The sequence below is a fragment of the Lacerta agilis genome, chromosome 12, assembly GCF_009819535.1.
Source record: "Lacerta agilis isolate rLacAgi1 chromosome 12, rLacAgi1.pri, whole genome shotgun sequence".
NCBI lineage: Eukaryota > Metazoa > Chordata > Lepidosauria > Squamata > Lacertidae > Lacerta > Lacerta agilis.
The window spans coordinates 42,905,693-42,925,478 of NC_046323.1; positions in this window are offsets into that span (position 1 = coordinate 42,905,693).

Below are 19,786 nucleotides of genomic sequence, written 5' to 3' on the forward strand. Positions count from 1 at the left end.
TATGTGGATAAAGTTCCTGTGTACCAAAGACAGTTACAAATCCATCAACAAGCAAATGCAGCTTCCTCTACAGAACAAAAAGCAGGTATTCAGCACTGTGAATTTAAAGTAGCTATCACCTTGAGTTTAATAAGGACAAATCTACAGGGGGCATTTGTCCTAATGGCTTGATGTGGAATCTATTCCATACATAGGAGTTAAAAAGCTTAATTGGGAAAATTGAAAGCTTGATCTTTGACTCTAGACAACCTGAGTGCAAGTAATGGCTATACAGAGGTTAATTTTCTCCCTCTCATAGGCAAAGAGGTTTTTCTGCCTATGTCCTTTGCACGCAGAATGTGAGCTCTCTATATAGGATGGCAGTTTATAGTTTTTGAAGCCATTCCAGCTGCCTGCCTGCATCAGTATGTATGGGGCAGTGGTTCCTAAGTTATTACAAACTGGATTCTCTCATTTGCAATTATCGTTACAAAAAGGCATCTGTACTAATGAGCCAAAGAGCTTTGGAGTGTAATGAGTATGTCACTCAATGGATTATAATGCACTTACGGCAGCCTGACTACTCCACACTCAGCAACGCAAAGCATAACACACATCAGAGTCAGCCAAGGATTATTTCCTCCCCAGCTTTGAAATAACTTCCTACTTTGACAAAGAAGAGATAAATGCAGATTGTGCTCAAGGCCTGCAAATCCTACAGGCAGGGGATTGTCCGTACCACGAGACAACCCTAGGCAGCTATGCAGAGCCACTTTTTTTTTTTAGAGAGAGAGCAGTGTTGTTGTTGCCAATGCATGCGACAGAATAGACAGGGCAGGAGAAGGAAAGATGCTACAGGGCTAATGGTAGAAGGAGACAAGTAAAAAATTAGGTAACAGACACTGAGGCTGTTACCAGCTTAAAATGCAGCTAGATTGCTGTTTTTTATAAATTCAGATCAAATCAGGTTCGGGGAACAAATGCATAAGAAATGGCAGGATAGAAACAGGATAGATGTGGGGATTGTGGCTAATGTTGTATGCACACTGCTTCTCAAACCAGTGGTGGCAGCGCACTGTATGAAGAGTAAACGGGAGAGAGAGGTTCATTGTGTTGTGGGCTGCAGTCAGCTTCGCCACCCACTACATCTCTCAGACCTAGGATTGCCAGAGTTCCAGATCTGACCTGAAGTCTACAGGTTTTTCCTGGCCTCCTCCAGATGGCAGGTGGAAGGCTTGAATGTCCAGGAGTGTAGGAAGGACAATAATAAATGATGATAATAATGTGACTGTACATGCAGCTTGCAAGTCATAGAAGCTATTGTGTCAGCTTTGACAATAAAGAATTAACTATCTGCCATGTCTATTCCTTTGGCTGGGAGGGAGGGCCTTGATAATGGACCACTTGAAAACCAGTGAGGATCTTGAAGGACCACTTAGTGATTTTTCTGCCTCTTGTAGCAATTACAATGCGCTAGATGCTGTATGATTTTTAATTGCATTTTTACTGCATCGTTTATTCGTATATATAGTACCCTGCTGCATTAAAATTCGGATTCCATAGAATACAATAAAAGGCAACATAAGAAATAAAAGCAATAGAAATGCAATTTAAAATCAATATGAATATTTAATGTGATGGATGTGCTGCTTCCAGTCTTCAACTTCAAATCCACAGACATGTCAGAGATGACCTCAAAGAAGCAGGTGGTCTGCAGACAACCAATTGGGAGCCCCTGCCACATAGGCTTTATGCTACTTATCACCTTGTTTCAATCCTTTTGTCTTGAGAAGATTGAAACACTGATGAGTGCAGAATGACCTAAGGTGGTTGCAAAAAGAACATTAGCACCAGGCAAGCAGATGGTGAAAAGTTTAGGCTTAAGGTAGGCCCCAGGTCTGAAAAGAGTGACTGAGGTTTCCAGGCTGCCGCTCCTAGTATTCTCCTATCCAGGTCCTAGTCAGATCCAGATTTGCTTTGTTTGATCATGGCTAAATGGTACAGATACCCTTTGACCAATTAATAAAAATGGGAACTTCATGAAATGAAAACAAAGCACAGCTCTAATAAGAGGTATGACACAACTCTTGAGTCATATGGAAAAGCAGCTATTAAAGTAAATTCAGCAAGCAGTGAACCGTGTTATAATTTGTACTCTCATCCTTCGCAAGCAGTTCAGCTGCTGAGACCTTGACATTTTTGTGAGATGAGAGTATCAAACCTAGAAACATAGGAAGCAATCAATAAATGACCATAGCATGCTTGACAGAAAGAGTTGAATGTACGAAAGTGTTCCCTGTTGCAATTAAACATTAAGTTGATGGGTATCAGTCTCCATGATATGCCCACCATAAACCTGTGTCATGAACAACAGATCTCACTGGATTAATGCAAAAGAAGAGTGTTGTGCGCTTGAAGCATATCCATATTTATTATCCACAATGGGATTTGGGGCTGTTAGGTAAGCCTGTGAAGCGGTAGGTGGATTACTCACTTCCTTGTTTTCTGCAACTCTTTCCATGGAAATGGTCAAGGTCTGCTATGGCGTAAAATCCTCCTCCTCCTCATTTTCTTCCACATATAGAGGTTAAAACACCAGCCAAGCAGAACAGCTGAATTAACAAACCTTCCCTTGACGCATATAGAGAGATATGAGCTAGCCAGTCAACTCATTTGCTCAGGACAGAGCTGTTGTTGCTATCAGATCAGATGCTGGTCTACAAGTTGGTAATCTAAGGGTTTAGCAGACAAAGCAGCAGCAGCTGGTGCCCATTGGCACTGGTAGGGTGGAAGGCAGGGAGGCCAACAGTAGGTGGCGCCAGAGTCAATGAGAGGCAGAGCCAATCCATTCTAGTTTTCTCCCCATCCACCTCCCAGCTCAGTTCTACAAGGGCAACACTGAGTCTAAGGAGGAGGAAGCTGACAGCCAGAACCACCCCTTAGACTGGTTGTTAAGTAGGAAGGCAGGCGGGTGGGGGCTGGCTTAAGGCAGACTGAGGCTAGTGGGGCAGTGCCCCATTTGCCATAATGGAACATCCTCCGCTGAAATTGTTTCAACCTCCAAACTTCCTCTGATGAGCTAATGTATCGATATCTAGAAAGAGTGCAAGGCCACACTATTGAGAGAGCCACATTAAGCACATCCAGCACACATTTAAAGAGTGCAACTTCCCCCAAACAATCCTGGGAACTGTAGTTCCCCTTCACAGAGATACAATTCCAAGCACATTCCCTCAACAAACTACAGTTCCCGGGATTCTTTGAAGAAAGTAATGAGCTTTAAATGTATGGTGTGTACACAGTCACTTTTAGGGAAGAAGGAAATAGGAATGCTCAAGACCAGGAGAAACTTATCTGTAAATCAGACATACAAATTTGTGCACAAAACAAATCAGGAAGTGGAACGTAAGCATAACAGAGACAAAGGCTGTGCACCCACAAAACATTTAAAGCACCCCACCTTGAAACCTGGGAATTGTAGTTTGCCCACCATAGAGCTGCAATTCCCAGCACCCTTAACAAACAACAATTATCAGAATTTGAGAAGGGGGAATATTCCTTAAATGTATGGTGTGTATGCAGTCAAAGGTTTTTGTGAGATGTATGTGGCACCCTGTTTGCATACAAATATCAGTGCAGACTTAGGGCAAATCACCATAATTCGTCAGCTTTCATTACCTATAAAATAAATGTGGAATATTTACATACTTCAAACCATTAGTTGTAAATAATGATCATAAACTAGTCTGCACGTAAGAAGCAGTAGAAAACATTTAAAATTGTTATGGTCATTGGTTGATAAGACAGGACTGCATGTGAAGGGAAAGGGTTAAAGTCGCTTTGGGTTGTTGTTTTAAACAGAAAAACAGCACAGGCACCTTCAAAACTAAAACTTGTTGCAGCATGTACTTCGGTAAGTAAGATCCTACTTCATCAGAGGTAATGTTTAACCTGGCCATTTCCCCCAGAATTATCCTGCTTTTTGAGGGAAGCACATTCCTTTCCTCTGACCGAAAAGCAGCTGGTCCTTTGCTGAATCTAAAGGGCATAAAACGGTCCCTAGATCAGCCTGGGAGTGGTGGACCAAGTCTGGCAGTTCAAAAGCAGATAGTCCCAAGCTAAGCAACGTGGTTTACTCATGAGTATATATCTACCGGTATTAAGATAATGCTATAAATACACGCCACTGGTCCAGTCTGACAGCTCTGGCCCAAGAGGGTGTGACTCTATTGAATTGCTTTCATGCTGCAATTAAGATGGGTGTGCTTTGCTCGGCACACCACTGTGAGCTTCAGTGCTTTGGAATGTCTCTTTGCACACTCCTCCAAGTGTCCCTTCCGCTTGGGAGTGTGAGATAGCAGCCTGGGAGTGAAATATCAATGCCGATCAACCGAAGGATCTAAACCTCCTCCTTGAGAATTGTGAAGTGGCGGGAACAGCCATTATTGGATTCCCCGAAGATGCTCAATCCCACACTGTCCACATTAACATACTACAGACTAGCTGACAGTGCACTCTGCTCTGCTTGCTTTTAGGGCTCTCCATTTCATTCTCACGCTGCCAGGCGGCTCTGCTGTCAAAGCAGAAGATGGTCATCTGCCCTGCAGCAGAGAAACCAAGAAGGTCCCAATAATCAATATTCCTCCTTCAGTCTTAGCTAAGAGTGCATATCCCCATATTTTGTCCTTCAATCTCAGCCAACACTGTTCCTTCCTCTACCATGGGCTGCAGTTAGAATGTCATTCTATGTCAAATGTCCAGTATTTGTCTTTAAAAAAATTATATTTTATATTCCACCACCACCACCCAATCTGGCGGTGACACCTTAAAGGCAACAAATTAAGAGACATTTCTGGGAAGGCAGCCAATACTGGTGGAGGCCAAGGGAGGGAATCAATCTCCAACAATGAAATAAATTAAACACTGCCGCTATCTATCAATATTTGTCTCTGGCTCCAGCCAGCAGTGTTGAGAAAACAGACGGGCTTGTTTTCAAAGATAGCAGCGAGCTGGAAATGGGACTTTGCCTGTGCGACGAAAGGGCACTCGTTGCAGAGAGAAGTTAGTCATAATGATAGGGCACAAGCCTTGCAAAAGAAAAGGACACAAACACAAAAAGGAGGATTGGAGATCTAAGGTGGAATTGGGTCTACGGTAGGAGAAAAGATGAGAAAATGAAGAGATTGTCACCTGGTGCTTGAAAAACATGAGTGGGTGCCAAAAAAGTGAGAGAACCCCCGAGAGGAGCCTCTGACTGGGATCTCAAAGTGCAGACAGGTATCCCTTCTTGCTTTGGGTGGGTGCAAAGACATGGCAGCCAGGAACTATCAGGGGTCAATACAGGGAGCATGGTCTGGAGGCAGGTCGAGGTCCAAACCTGTGGCATGTTGTGTGTGTCAGTAAACAGCTAGGTGGTCAGGGGATACACAAGTCTGTAAGGCAGACACTGATCCAGCACTCTATCTAGCTTTTAATTCAGAGCACTTCAGAGTCCCACCCAGACTACAGCAGCATTACCCGAGGAATTGTCCACTTGCGAGGAGTGGCTCCCTCTCGTTTAGTGTCCCCTGTCTTCGTGCTGTTTCGGCAATGATTTGACAGTTGTCCTCTAAACTAAAGGATAGTGAAAAGCAAGTCTGGTGGGGGCATGGCCTCGGGAGAGTCCTAAGAGCCAGACAGAAAGGTTTGGCCGGCTGTATTACCTGTTGCTAGAAACCACAGGAGGGGAGAGTGCTCTTGTGTTTGAATCCTGCTTGCTGGTTTCCCACAGGCATCAGGTTTGGCCACTGTGAGAACAGGATGCTGGAATAGATGAGCCGTTGGTCTCATCCAGCAGGCTCTTCTTATGTTCTTAGGTATTTGGTCTCCGGGGCCTAAGGTTCCCCTTTATACACTATGTTGGATCTCTATGTAAAGTGATATATCCTTCTTGACAGTGTTTTGTTGCATCTTGTAATTTAATTAATAAAAATATTTAAAGAAGCTTTCTTAAATGTCTTCCGTCTCCTCTCTGTCCATCTAGAGCAGTGATGGCCAAACTTTGCCCTCCAGCTGTTTTGGGACTACAATTCCCATCATCCCTGACCACTGGTCCTCTTAGCTAGGGATGATGGGAGTTGTAGTCCCAAAACAGCTGGAGGGCAATTTGGCCATCATTGACCTAGAGCAAGGGTAGCCAATGTGTTGCCATCCAGACATTGTTAGATTCCAACTCCTATCCACAGGCAACCTAGGAACTGGTCAGGGATAATGGAAGCTGAAGTCCAACAACATCTGGAGGGTACTACACTAACCATTTCTGATCTAAGAGTTCATTGGCTGCACAGCCCTAAAACCCTGCCCTGCTATGATCCACTGGTTTCTGTGAAACTTACTTCCAACTAATTGTGCTTTGCATCACAGCTAAAGGTAAGGAAACCCGTAAAGTAAGGCGAACAGATCCCAACTTAGCCGCTGACATTCTACAACTTTTGCTGACACACAAAGACACTCGAGCATGCCAAGTGATAGCAAAGCCTTCACTCGCTTTTAAAAATAACTTATGAGCGATTCAGTGATTAAAGCACAATAATTTTAAAACGTAGGTTTTCAGCACACAAACATACTTTTAAAGTGGGACAAGGTTGTCATTTCAAGCAATTAGCTCATTATTCTTGTGACAGATTGACGATGACCTTTTATATGCCATCACATTATGGAAATTAGTATCTTCATTAAAAAATGTAATAATAACCCCCCTTTAGGAGCTGCAGAAGTCACTTGTTCTCAGTTGGCACAGGCAACATCTAACAGCCCTGCCAGATGAGCAACGCAGAGCTTTGTTAAGTGGTCTTCTGCTCCCGTTCCCTAGAGCAGGCCACTCAACCAGAGGTACACATCATGCTGATGACTCCATGGGTGTGTGTCATGCTCTCGTGGGTGTCTAGGGTCCCTGTCCCAGGTGATATAAGCCTCTTAGCAAAACACTCACCAATGAGGGCAAGGGTGCAGCAGAGTCCCAACAGAACAAGGTCAAGCATGGAGACTCAGTCTAGGTCCAAAACATGATGCAGAGTCAAAGTCAGGCAACAGTCTAAGGTCAGTATTGCAAGGTGTTCAGGCAAGGTACAACATTGCAAGAAAGGTGGGTGGGGACAAGAATCAGGCACAAGGAGCCAGAGACCAGTGTTGTTCTGAACAACTGGCGGGCTCAAGAGGGAGGACCTGATATACACTGGCCTCCTAGCCTAAAGCTGCTGGTAGAAAAAGGGTTTCAGGGGTTTCTTAATCCTGAGTTTCATGACAATTCTGGGTTTGTAGATGCATGTTATGCCGTTACTGTTTGGCTTGGATAGGGACATTTTGGCACCAGCATTCTCGAGTCCTGTGGGGCAGGTTTGGCTTCACCTCCTTTTACATCTCTTCTCTGTTCTGAACAGATGTGAGGGTGGGCTCCAATGAAATGTGGGCATTTAAGTGGAGAAGGAGAATCAATGTAGGAGAGGCTGCACCACTACTGAGCAGGAAAAGCAAACAGTCCCTCATGCATTATAGATTTTTGAGAGAATATTTACTGACAACCTTCGCTGGGGCCATAGGAAGTACTGGCAGTACATTGGCACCCACAGGGGTCAACAAACTTTTTAAACAGGGGGCCAGTCCACTGTTCCTCAGACCTTGTGGGGGGCCGGACTATAATTTTTGGGGGGAAATGAATGAATTCCTATGCCCCGCAAATAAAACAGAGATACATTTTAAATAAAAGCACACATTCTGCTCATGTAAAAACATGCTGATTCCCGGAACATCCGCAGGCTGAATTTAGAAGGTGATTAGGCCGGATCCGGCCCCCGGGCCTTAGTTTGCCTACCCATGACTTAGATCATCTGAAATGATGTTTGTCCTTTTTGGGAACTCTCCTAGGTCCTGCAGAACTCAATCTCCACCCCATATCTGTTATCTGTTGCCCAGTACTTGCTGACTAGCTCGAGATGAATGTGGCTCAGCTGGAATAGACATCCAGTCCTGCTCAATACCCAATACATTTTCCTCCCAGCTGCCACGGTTCATTCATCTGACAACAGGAGTCGCATGCAGCCTGGCTCCATGGAAACATGGTCAAACACCAGACCGAGTGACAATCTATTCCCTTAGAAAATTCTTTCCTTAATCAAGAAAGAGCTCTTTCATGTACTGCAATATTATAATCCCAAACAAGATTAGGAAGTGCTCTCTGTAATTGTTTGAAGTTAAAATTAACAATGAAAACTAATTAAATGTCAAGGAAGAGGAATGGCATTTTGGAAACTTTCTCAGAGTTAGCCATCAAACTTTACATGGGTCATGGCTAGGAGCTTCCTCAAGACCATAACGGGAAGCCATGACATAGCTGCAGCAATGGGAGAAAAATATAAATTTAAGGAAAGAAGTTCAGAACAGGATGACAAAGGCAGATGAGATGTATACTATGCAGTGCTTAAGTACGCTAACATTCGCGCATCTGCAGGCTAAAATAAACTGAAGAACAGGTTTGCAGTAAGAACACTCCGTGGTTTTTACACATTATGGGCTACTGGCGTTCCCGTCATTCATCCACGTCTATCACCACAGCACAAATTCCACACTGCACTACCGTGCAATCCAGCTCTCCCCATCGACATCTTTTTTTTAAGTAGAAGTCACAGGACAAGCACTATTGATGCAGCTGAATGGTCCTCTATTGTACTGTGCTTTTGCTCCAATGAAGCAGAACAAACCCTTATTTTTCTTTGTTTATCGGAGGTGGGAAAAGATGGGGGTGGGGGAAGAGTAGCATAATGGTACTGCCTGTCCAACATAAAAACACAATCCATGCAGCTCCTGCTTACTTCAGACACACCAGGACTAATAAGGCGGGATCGGAATTATGTTAAATGGAATTGAACTCCTACGGAGCTCATCAGATTCTCTTAGCAAAGTAAGCTGATAAGGTACACACAGCATCCAGATTTTACCAGGTTTGCTCTAGAGCCACGAAGGCTGGAATCTCTTGCTCTCTGGTTTAATGAAAGCTTAGATCCTGCTTCAACCTAAAGGCAGTCTCTTGAAGAATTTAGCAGCTCATGAGTCACAGTTGCCCTCCACCACAGGGTAGCCTTTGGGTGCTTCTGCGCTGTTGCTATTTTCGAGTGAGATTCAATCAGATACTGGAAAGTTGAGGCTGCACTATTAAGGTTGATGAGTGGTCTTCTCCCCCCCCCCTCAATTATTATTTTTTGGGGACTTTTTGCAATATGGAAAATGACAGGAAAATTCACTGGGAAGTGTAGGATAACGATTGCTTGATGCAACATCATCAATAGTCAATGTCTTGTAATCTCCTTGCAAACAAATCAAGATGCCCAATAAAATAAGTTGCCTGCAGACACCCTTTGCTATCTATCTATCTATCTATCTATCATCTATTTAATAGAATCATTGTACCTCACACTCTTTAGCGCCCAAAAGGTTCCCAGAGTGACTTGCATACAATGACCAGCTTGCATAGTTCTGGAGTTGGAGTTGCCTGATGGAGCTGGGCTCCTAGATCTGCTAAGTGGCAAAATCTGCAACACATACACAAGGACATGCAAGTAATACACGGACCTCAACTCATCTGATGACCTTAATAGGTGGGACAGAAGGGCCCCCAGTGTGTGTGTGTGTGTGTGTGTGTGTGTGTGTGTGTGTAAATGCACAAGATTACTGAACGGCAATATTTTGTCACTCTAATCTGCAGAGAAAAAGGACTAAATGGCTAGCCAAGGATATGGAAGACTTAGGGCCAATGCGTACCATCACCAGGCATGCATATGACCATGCTAGTTGCTTTCTTACTCCTTATATACGGTATAATGGATCCTGTTTTGGTCTCCTCTGTAAACCTTTCATGTGTGGGTTGAATAATGTGCAGGAGTGATGATTGCGGGTGGCCTAGGAAGCCTGAAGCATGTGTCTTTTGAACTGGGCCCCAGACCTCCTGGACCATCTTAATTTGCTCATAAGCCTAAATTTGTATCTATGCATATAAAGCAAGGGATGTAAATTTTATGCAAATGTTTGTCATAGGCCTGTGCCCTGAGCTGTTAAAGTGCCTAGCAACATCTCTGGTTAAGTGAAACAGAAATTGCTCATAGCAAATGGTTGTGATAACCCGTTTCTCATTACTGTGGAACCAGATAGTAAGAAAAGGGACCGTCGCAGGGCGACAGGTAAATCTGTCCATTTTGGTTTCTAATTTTTCCAGTCTTAAATTCAGTTCTCCACACTCCCTCATCAGTTTGTGATCTTAGAAAAAATGCTTCCTTTTTCTGCAAAGTTCTTTGTTTGTATGCAACATTCTCACACACAATGCCTTTTTGTAAGCTATTTTCACAAACATATATGCATTTTTATGGATATTTTTACTCTAGTAGATACACTTATGTACACATTACTTGGCTGGGGAACTGCATTGTAAAATTCGGAGAAGTGAGAATTTCCAACGATGGCTGTGTTATTGTTTGTATAATGTTTTGGAAAGTTCAACTTTATATGCAAACTGAACTGAATTTATTCCCCATACCTATCCTCACATGCAAGCTTGGTCCTGTGATCAAATTTGTTTACTAAACCTCAAGGGAAAAAGCTGTACTGCTGAAGTCATGTTGCATAACACAACTGGAAGAGAAGTTATGCTTTCCTAGGTGGGACCCAACCTCTGAGACTGAGCTAGTACTTGTTTGAATATTTAAAAAATGTAACAGCAATGTCTGTGGGATGGGATCATTGTCTGGGAGACTTTTTTTTATTAAGAATGAATCAAAGCATCGTTACTCCACACATAGCACAAGGCAGATATTACTTAGGAAGACACTGATAGCTAGTCACATACAATTTACTGTCCCACCCAGATATGCCTGGATCAAAAGTTGTGACTGCCAGTTCAATGGTGCTCAGATGCAGAGGCATCTAAATCCACATGTAGCAGATGCATTTGGGCACATGGATGTCCCCTGCTAGACCAGGGCAACTAACTATGCCTGGCATGCAGTGCCAGGGCCTCAACAAGGGTTGGGTAGAGCACTCAAATTAATAAAAGCTGGAAGCTGGCTGGCAGGCAGTGAGGAATAATCATCTGACTTCCCTACAGCTGATGAGCAAGAGCAGGCCCTGTGATTTAGACAGGAGGAAAAGGAGGAGGCGGCAGATGATCAGAAGGAAACCAGACCTCCCACCCAGAAGAGTTTTCTACTGACTTATGTGCTGGTTTTTTTTTCATATGTGTTGTTTTAGTTTGGAACTGTAGCTATATTTTATTCTTTCTAAATTTATGAGCTGCCCAGAGGACACTGCTAATTGCCCATCATATCTAAATGCTAAAAATAAATAAGCCAAGCTCACTTCTGGCACTGGATACTAGCAGGGGGGGAATCTTATGGGGGGAAAAGACTGGAAGGGAAGGATCATGGGCAGGGAAGGATTTAATACCCCAACTGCACAGCCTTTTTGCTTCAAAAATCAGACTTCCTGATCCTACTTTATGTATGACTGGGAAACAACCATGTTTAAATATACAAAGAGTACAGGTAAGTCAGACCACTAATATTTGTCCATTTTTGAGTGTCACATTTTAAAATGGAGACAGCTTGGAGAAAATATACACAGAAGCATAAGAAAATACAGTCAGGATGTAAGCTGGGAAATGTGTGTTTATTATTGAGAGCAGATTAAAACTGCAAACATATATAGCTATTTAAAGATGGCAGTATTTAATGTAGAATGAGAGGCAAAGGTCACAACCCAGCACAGAGATTGCCTTACATAGCCCCTACCTATGCATTTTTACTTGAATGTCAATCCCTCTGTGTTCAGTGGCACTTACGCACTTGGAAGTTCGTCTAGGGCTGCAGTCAGAGAGTGCAGCTCTATGTGTGAGATACGATGGCGGGGTGGGGAGTTTGTAGCCCTCCAAGTGTTGCTGTATTCCAACTCCCATGATCCCTGGCCATTGACCATACTGGAATGGGGCAGATGGGTGTTGAAGTCTAACAACATGGAGGGGTCTCCTTCTTTGGAGGTCTTTAAGCAGAGTCTTGACAGCCAACATGGTGGAGTCTCCTTCTTTGGAGGTCTTTAAGCGGAGGCTTGACAGCCACCTGTCAGGAATGCTTTGATGGTGTTTCCTGCTTGGCAGGGGGTTGGACTGGATGGCCCTTGTGGTCTCTTCCAACTCTATGATTCTAACATGCAGAGGGCCACAGATTTTTAGCAGTGTTTTTTGTTTTAACTTTGTCCACCATCCTGAAATTTTATGATATGGCAGTATAGAAATACTTCTATAAATAGGTACCAGCAAACAACTAAATAGCTGAATATGAACTGACTTGGACCCTGCAATCTTCATCTGAGGTCCTTCTTTGTGTGCCTCCTCCATGAAAGGTCTGGAGGGTGGCAACCTGAGAATGGGCCTTTTCTGCAGTGGCTCCATGCTAGTGGAATGCTGTCCTCAAGGAGGCCTGCTTGGCGCCTTCACTACATATCTGAAGAAGTGTGCATGCACAAGAAAGCTCATACCATTAACAAACTTAGTTGGTCTCTAAGGTGCTACTGGAATGAATTTTTTTATTTTGTTTGTACATATGTTTAGGCACCAGACAAAACCATTCCTCTTCTCCCAGGCCTTTGTTTAATTAGGAAATCTATCTCAAGAGGAAGCTGAACAGCAGACAGGAAGACAAACCACTTTCCAAACTACAGCTTCTTTAAAACATTATGGTGGAATAGCTTGAATTATCAAAGAAACCCCATTTCTGAGAAGAGCAAAAATACAGCTACTTTGCATAACCAGGAATTTTGGAGACTGTTGATAGAGCTAGTTCTCCTATCCTGCTCTTATTCTCAGACTTTGTTGCTTTTGGTTTCGAGTTATTTTCAATTCACTGCATTTTCCAGGCAGAGCTAGGAGAGACAGCAGTCTGAAATCCTGGAGACACGCTGCCATTTAATATGGACAGTACTGAGCCAGATGGGCCAATGCTCTGATTCAGTATACAGCAGATTCCTTTGTAAAAATAGCAATAACTATTAAAAGTAATAACTACAGCAACCATCAGCTCTGCTAGAGGTATTCACCACATTGTATTGCAAGGAATTCCCTACATTAATTGGGCACTCAGGATATGCCATATTGCTGCATTATCCAGACAAGATAGAGGTCCTGGTCATTGGGAGTTTCAGATGTTTGGGGATATTTAGTCAATCACTTCTGGAAGATCATGTTCACAATTGGGGTGGGTGGGTTTTCTTTTATTCGCAGATACATTTTGTAGATTTGGACTTCCCTAAAAAGAAAAGACCAGGCTTTGGTCAATCCTTCATTATATCCTCCAGTATACCTGAAGGAGCGTTTCCACTCCCAGTTGAGGTTACAGGGAACCAGGCAGAGGGCCTTCTCGGTAGTGGAGTCCGCCCTCTGGAACACCCTCCCATCAGATGTCAAGGAAGTAACAACTATCTGACTTTTAGAAGACATCTGAAGGCAACCTTGTATTGGGAAAATTTTGATGTCTAATGTTTTACTATTTTTTATGTGCTGTAAGCCACCCAAAGTGGCTGGGTAAACCCAGCCAGATGGGTGGGGTATAAATATTATATCATCATCATCCTCCTCCTCCTCCAGATTAGCTGGAAAGTGCTCCTCCTGTGTCTGCGTTTGGAGACAGTCTAGAAATTTCTTTTGCTGCAGATTGTGTCCACCAGAGTTCTAACTGAGCCTGCAGATTGGATCACATGGTGTGATTCACACTACTCTCCCTATTATGTTGTCTTCACAAACTACCCTTTTATCCCTGGGCTGAATTCAAAGGCCCATTTTTCAGCCTTTAAAGTCATGAATGGTCTGGGAGTGGGATGCCATACAAAAACATTTGAGATAAGAGATTAATGTCTGGGCCCTGCTGTCTATCTGCACTATCACTATTTTGTTTGGTGGGTTATGTATGAAACACAGGGCATTTTCTGGAGAGACACTCATCTTATGGAAGTTCCTTCCCAGAGGAGATCCACCTTGCTCCATTGTTGGTTGTTTTTCTCAAGGCAGTTAAGAGCCACCGTTTTCAACAGGTATTTTGCTGTTGACTTGTTCATGATTTGATCTGCTGCTCGTGATACAGTTGTCCTTTTATGTATGTTTTATATTGTTTTACAGTTGTGTGTAAGCCATTTCAATGATCCCAGAGAGAAAAGGAGGGTAAAAATTCTCCAAAAATAAATAAAGAAGTACCATTGCTGGCTCTATTTCCTCAAATCATGTTAACACTTCTAGTGCAGTCTGAAGTGTGCCACTGCTCCATGTTGACACAATCTACACACTACAGGAAAAAGCAAAGGGGGGGGGGACAGCTTCCATTATCTCTGCACTTGAATGGGCCTTCCTTCCTAGTACACATTTGCTGTTATAAACGTCAGCACTTCTGAGTGAGTCACCGGAGGATATTTGATATAAAGCTAAAATAGGAAACTGTATATTCTTCTGATTAAATTGAGGATGGTCAGAGAAGTTTGTGTTTTCAGCTGCATCCAACAGGAATGCTTGTAGGCCACAACAGATAATGCTTTCAGTAGGGTAGTGGCAAAGGAGGAGATGGTAAGAAGAAAAGGTGAAAGGTCAGGGTAACAATGAACTATGTTTTTCTTAAAAAAAACAACTAATCTGAAGAATTCAAGTCATTACATTCACCACAAGCACAATGATGGCACTTCGCAAGGCACATTTCAAAATCATTATGTCATTATCTTATGTGAGAATGTTCAGAACATTACTGAAAAGCAAAAACAACAACCCCAAAACACTTTTTAAATGGAAAAAAAGTTGATAGAGAACTAGGCTGCGTACAGACCCTGCATTTAAAGCACCCTCCCAAAGAATCCTGGGAAATTCTAGCAAGATCAAGAAAGCCGAACCCTCTGCACACTTACTTGGGAAAGCCCCATTAGTGGGGCCATGCAGGTAAGAAGCAGAGTCACACAAAGAGGAACAGGCATGTGTGTATGGCATCAGATGCAGGCAGCATGTTTATCTCCCTACACAGAACCGCAGGAAGCTGCCTTATATTGAGTCAGACCATTGGGTCCATCTAACTAAGGAATGTCTACACCGACTGGCAGCAGCTCTCCAGATGTTCAGGCAGGAGTCTCTCCCAACCCTACCTCGAGATGCTGGGGCCTTCTGCTTGCAAGACAGATGCTCTACCACTGAGCTACAGACTCTATAACACCCACAAAGGCATTCTGTGCAAGTGTTTTCTGCTTTTAACTCTTACAGAGTAATGCCTTGCTGCTGGGTACCATTCAGTATGGGTAAAATCTCTCTCTAGAAACACTGCCTGAGTGCAGAGTACATAGAGGTTCACTGCACCACTCTAAGGCATTTTTGATCAAACAAGACCACATACACCTTGACTGTCACAACGATAGGCACTTTAATAGTATAAGCACTTTTCTTGGCACTTTCTGTTTTTGTCATACTAGCTGCCATACCCAAGGAGTTGAGTGTGCCCAGGAAGATTTTGGACCCCACCCCCACATCAGTAGACTCTACCCACTCCGGGCCATATCAAAAACTGATATTAAAAATCTCCCTATTTTCAGTCATGATTTGCCACAGGGCATAGGAGGGTGCTGCTTTAAGAATATAAACCAATGCTCCATTGGTGTGCAGAACTGGTTGCACTGTTCTCTGAATGCTGTCCAAAGAGAACAGCTAAAACAGTTGACAAGAACATAAGCTGCAAACAAGTAGTCTCCAGTTTGTAGCAAATGCCATGGAAATGCAGGGTGGTCTTCATTTCTCTTCCCCATCTTTCCTGAGGATAACATGGTGGTAGCACAGTAGCCTAATTTACAGGATTGTTGTGAGCGTTGCTCATGGTGAAAAACTTTGAACGTTTAAAGGAAATGCTATACAAATATAGAAATAAATTACACATGCTTGTTAACATAAACTGCAACTCCATCCAAGCTGCTTTTCTCAGAATAGACTTTAATAGCTGTTGCCAACTCCCTGTTTCCTCCAGGCGCCACTGGTTCAATGACAGGGCAAAAAAGGAAAGAAGGTCATGAGGGCTTTTCTCATAAAAGGGTCATTACTAACAGCATCTTGACCTTTGTGTACAAAGGTTTCTCAAGAGTGAACGAATAAAATCCTTCTGTCTTATATTGTGACTAATTAGGCTACGCTAGCAAACTTAATCTTGGTATCTTCTTGGTTAGTGGGTTAGTAATTTTCTCTTCCAAGTGAGTAAAGGAGAAACATTTAACCAAAACTTTACTTTTTTCCTTTCCCTTCAGGTGAGGGCTAGTAAAACCTTTGTAGGGATAACTTTTTCTTTAACCTTTCTTATATGGCTGAACTAGTCTGCTTATTTTGCGGGGTGGTGGTGATGACAGAGGAACCTACTATTTCACTGAGTTTTGCTTTTCTATTATTACTTTGGAATTGGACAGTACAATTGTGGAAGATAGACCCCCCCCCCAAAAAAAAATTTAATAGCCACTTTATTCATATGGCCATACCATAAGCAAGTTATTCTTTAGTAGGCTGTGTAGCATCTCGTATTGCTTTGGAACCTTTCAACCCAATATTATTAGTTCCATCACATTTTAGGGCAAATGGTGCCAACAGTATACAGTTTAATTTGTAACAATTTCCAGAGAGAGAATTTAATCTAATTTGTAGCTCAGATAGTTGAGGCCTGGTCTAAATGGTTACAAAAATAATTCTGTTCTCAACAATTTTCTGCCCTATCTCTACATTAATCTACAAAAGGAGTTACTAACCTACAGCCTTCCAGATGTTTCTGAACTACAACTCCCACCATCCCCAATCAGCATGGTTGATGATGGTTAATGGTCAATGATACTGTGAGTTGTAGTCCAGAAATATCTGGAAGTCTATAGGTTCCCTACTTCTCATGCAAATAAACCTCATACTGCTATGTAGATTACGGCTACAATCCATCAATCTGGAAACAAGTCCTATTCAATATAGCAGAGCTTACTTTCAAGTAAACATAGGATCAGGATGCATGTGTCCTTGTAGTTGGTTTTGCATTATTCACTTCCCACCACTACGTGGTGACAATTTGGGGGTTCCCAAAGCAAGAGTGGGAAGACTGACTACACAGAAGTTCTGAATTTCATCTTCCAGCCCCAGTCAACATGGCCAATGGTCAGGGATGATTAAATCTTTAGTCCAACAATACATGGAAGGCCACAGAAATCTCACCCTAGCATAAAGGTTTACACGTATTTACTCAAAAGAAAGTTACACTAAGTTCAATACATGTAGCTTTTAACTTTTAAAATTAAACTGAAGGAATTTTGATGATGCAACTTCCCCCATATTGGTCCTGTAGTGGAGAATATGGTAGAATTGACCCTTCCATCAAGTACTAAATGGTAGAGGCTTCATTAGCTCCTGGGGTGTCAATTGTATGACCCCATCCATTTAATCTAAAGCCCCATTCTTTCTAAGTCTCAGACTTACACTCCTAATAAGTATGCATAGCATCTTAGCCTTAATAAGTATTACATTGCAGTTTTAAGGACATACATCTGTATTAATTAGAAAACACTGAATTTATCTTGGAAAATTATATAAAAATACCTCAGTATAAATTTAAAAAAATTGTAAGTGTAAAAATGGTACAAAAGAGACACTTGGAAGAGAGATTCTTACTATCTCGTAGCAGAGTTGGCACAATGACGATTGCTCAAAACACATTAAAACTTGATTAGATTTACATCTACCCATATCCACCTTTAAACAAACATTCCTTACAACAAACTTAGGCTAGAATAAATCATAGACACTTAGCTTTTCAAGTAAGTGAAGATTGTACTCACAGAGTTTCAGAAGTTACAGCAAACAATTATTGGCAGTAGAATAAAGAAGGAAAGGTTCCAAACAACTTAAGAAAACAAAAGAACTTGATTTCCTTACAGAATAATAATGAAGTCTGCAAGCTGTAAAAATCTCTTTTATTTTGCTCACATGGTTTTCCTTCAGCTGGGAGCCATCTCCTTGACTCCCTCCTTCCAGGAAGGGAAAAAAGGGAAAGGGAGGAAGAGGCAAAGGCTCCTGGGAGCCTGTTGAACCTTTCTCACTAGGAATTTAAGCTCAGTGCTTGGGTTAATTTGTTCCGGAGGTCCATTCTTAACCTGAAACTGTTCTTAACTAGAGGCGTGCTTTTGCTAATGGAGCCTTTTTGCTGCCGCTGTGCCGCCGGCACACGATTTCCATTCTCATCCTGGGGCAAAGTTCTCAACTCGAGGTAACTCTTCCAGGTTAGCAGAATTTGTAACCTGAAGCATTTGTAACGTATTTTATAAGTTTATTATTTAATTAGTTTATGAATCACTTCCCATGAATTTTTAAAAAAGTAAAAACAATTGCCTACATAAAAACCATTATAAAATATAAACGCAGTAAAAAAAAACACACCAGCGCATACATAAAAATCATTCCAAACCCAAGGCAAGATACTAACTTGGATTAAGGTTTTAGAAGGCTTTCTCTCAGGAAAGGCTGTGAAACAGAAGTGGGGAGCTTGTGGCCCTTCAGACATGGCCAGTCTACAACTCTCACTGCCCCCGACCACGTTCTCTGGGGCTGAGGGGGGCAGGGTCCAGCAACAGGCTCCTTACACGGCAGTGTAGGATGACAGCATAAACCATTTAAAATCAGTGAGAGCAGCAAATCATCGCCTTCTCTAGAAATGTGGGCCTAGTTTTTCATGCCCAGTTATGCTTGGGGGGGGGGGGGAGAAGAAGCAATCTGCTTTCAAACTAGGACTAACTAGGCCCATTTTCTTTTTCTAGTCGTTACAAAAGGGCTACGGCAGAGTCCTAGAAAGGGAGAGCTGCTGTTGCTCATTGCTCTTTTTAAAATAATTCGTTATATTAAAAAAAACCCGAGGGAAATGTGTTACAAGACTTATTTATTTGCGCGGGCCCAAAATCAGCCCTTTCCTACGGAAGCCGCGCAGAGGACAACCTTCCTGCATCAGCGGCCGTAAATGGAACAGCTCCCTGAGAGAGAGAGAGAGAGAGAGAGAGAGAGAGAGAGAATGTGCTAACCGCTACTAGAGCCTTCTGCGAATTCCTCCTCCTCCCCCCGGCCCCCACCTTCGCTCTCAACTCATGAAAGGGGCACTGACGTCACCCGCTCACTCGCCGCGCGGCTCGCGTCACGTCACGCCGCGCCCCGCGTGCCGTCCCTGCCGCCAGCCAATCACACGCGGAGAAGGTTACCGGCCTATTTCCACCCCTCCTCTCTCCCTCCCTTTCCTTGCTTCCCCCTTCCCACAGCCTCTCTCTTTCGCCTGAGCGGAGGGAGGAGATATAGAGAGGTGCGCGAGGCGTTTTTCGGGGAGGGGGGAGGGGGCGAGTCTCCAGGCGTCGACCAATATCTTCCGCCGCCGGGGGAGGGACTTCCGCCCGGAGCCGGAAGCGGGGCTCGTGGGTCTCCCTGGCGCTCGCTCTCTATCTCTCTCTTTTTCCCTCGCGCTCCGTCTCTCTCTCTGTCTCTGTCTCTCTCTGTCTCTCCCTCTCATATATGCGAGTGAATTGTCCCTGCTGCTTCTTGGCGCCCAGAAGCCCCGGGGCCCGGACACCCGCCGCCGCCGCCGCCGCTCTCTCTTCCTCCTCCCGCCTCTCCGCGCCCTTCCCTCCCCGCTTGTCGCTCCTCCTCCTCCCCGCCGCCGCCGCCGCCACTCCTCCTCCTCCCCCGCCTGGGCCCCGCTGCCGCCCCCCGCCGCCCTCTCTCTCT